Consider the following 2,337-nt stretch of genomic DNA (forward strand, 5'->3'; position numbering starts at 1 on the left):
GAGCAGAAAATAGCCTGAGCTTAAGTGACTCTTAGTTATTACCATATCCCAAGAAATCTGATAGTACTCTACATTAGATTAGTGTTGTTGCACCTCCAATACCTAGTTTGTAGGTTTATTTTGCTATTGTTGTGTAACTATTTGTGTCCTGTGCAATTGTTAGTTGAATAACTAACTACTCATATTTGCTGCATTTCTAGCTATTTATTATTATTATTATTATTATTATTATTATTATTATTTATCTGCTTTTTAAGTTATTCCAAAAATCCGAATTTAAAATATTCCAACACAATAAGAGACAAATGGTTGTTTCCTTCGTGGCTGAACAAAGAGGAAATATTTTAAGATATCAACTATGAATTATTTTCTATATCTTATTGTTTATTTATGTACTGGGATCTTTTTATGTGCAAAAATTTTGTAACTACAAGTTTTTAAATAATTTTGTAAAGATTTTGTGCTTCTGTACTTTTTGCTTTTTATTTCCCCAAACTATTTTGAATACACTGCTATACAGTAAAGAAAAGGAGGCGGAGTTGTGCATATTTGGTATTTATTTGGTTATAAAAAAAAAGTGATGGTGAATATTTATTTTTTATTGTCTATGTGCTAATGATGGTTGTAAATTGATTAGCCTTTACCTTCATCTTGAAATAAAAGTAAAGCTACCATAAATCTGTTGTAGTCTTCAGGTATTCTGACACCATTGCTCTTTGTTTAAGCGACGCACCAGAAAGCTCCACGGTACAAACACAATGTCTACTGTATTAAACATTAAAACACTGTGCCTATGAAAAAAAATGCCATCCTCTTTAATGTTTTACTTTGCTTTTACAAATCAAAAATAATTTGACTTTTTTGTTCAATTCCTCCACCTCTTTTTAGTTTGAAAGTAACAAAAAAACTGACTTCTGCAAAAGAATGGCAATATCATGTAAATATTTAACATAAAATAAGTGACTGCATGAATAGTCGCTCTTTGAAGTCAGTATTTAAGTCTGTGCTGTGACTGAAGCACAAGTTTGCTCATCCAGACACAACAGTTTTACTTTTTCTTCCTTGCGAAACTGCTGAAGCTCTGTCAGGTTGTGTGGGGATCGCCCGGGAACAGGGCTTTTCAAGTCCATGACAATATTTAGCTCTCTCACTTTTACTTTAATAGGAAGAGTCTGAAACGGGAGGGAGGTGCTGAGCATTACCGCCGGACGACGGCTCTGTGTGAGAGAGCCGAGAGCAGAGGGGGCGACACCGCAGAGCAGATGGCTGCAAAAACGAAAGGATGCCTTTATTTCTTACCATCTTCAACATGGAGCCTATAAAACCACACAATTGGGGTGCAGTGGTGACGCAGGGGCAAAGCACCGCCCACGTATTGAGACCTTAGTCCTTGTGGCAGTGGTCACAGGCTTGATTCCTGGCCTGGCGACATTTGCCGCATGTCTTCCCCCTTTCTCATTACCCTGTTCCCTGTCAAACTACTTTCAAATAAAGGTAAGGAGTCCCAGACTTCCCTCTCCCTCCCCAGCCACTTGCTCCAGCTCCTCCAGGGGCCCAGGAAAGCAGAGAAACATTTGCAGAAGTAACACACAAATATTTTTTTTTAAAAAATCACACATTGTGATTTCCGGATTTTTTTTTAATTATGTCTCTCGCAGTCAAGGCCGGATTTAGGAGGGTGTGGGCCCCTTGAGCCAAGGTGTGGGCCCTACTTAATCATGGTTATACACTTTGAACATGCACACAGACACACAGACACAGATATTTATTTCCTTCCCTTTGGGTGGTCGGTGCTTGGCCGTGACTTACTTGTGGAATCCATCCTATCCACCAACCTCAACGTCACAAATATCTGCCACTGTCCACCATGAGAGGTCTGATGTCACCAGGTCATCTCCCCATCGAAGTGTTACATCAGTCACCCCGTGGTTGCCAACTTAGTGACTTTTTTTTGCTATATTTTGCACGCACACACACACACAGATACACAAAATCAGCAAGTCAGGTTTTTAGAAGATCTGTGATCGGCTAGAAAATTGCAATTGGGGCACAGCTGCTTTCATCCAAGAAGTGACTCAAGTCAGAGTAAAAAAGATTTGGTAACATGTCTACTCAAGTGTTGAGTAATTGATCAAATTATCATGTAATATTTAAAAACGACCAAAAATATGAAGTAGAAATTTTGTTATTTTAAGGACCAAAACAACAATTCATATGAGTAAAACAAAAATAAAATCAGGCAAAGGAAACAGTTTTCAAACTCAGTTTCTTTCAATATAAAATGTATAAAACTTTAACAAAAACTAAGTGTGTCTGACTGTGTCTGGTGATTTTTTG

Source organism: Poecilia formosa, unplaced genomic scaffold, assembly GCF_000485575.1.
Source record: "Poecilia formosa unplaced genomic scaffold, Poecilia_formosa-5.1.2 Scaffold377, whole genome shotgun sequence".
Classification (NCBI taxonomy): domain Eukaryota; kingdom Metazoa; phylum Chordata; class Actinopteri; order Cyprinodontiformes; family Poeciliidae; genus Poecilia; species Poecilia formosa.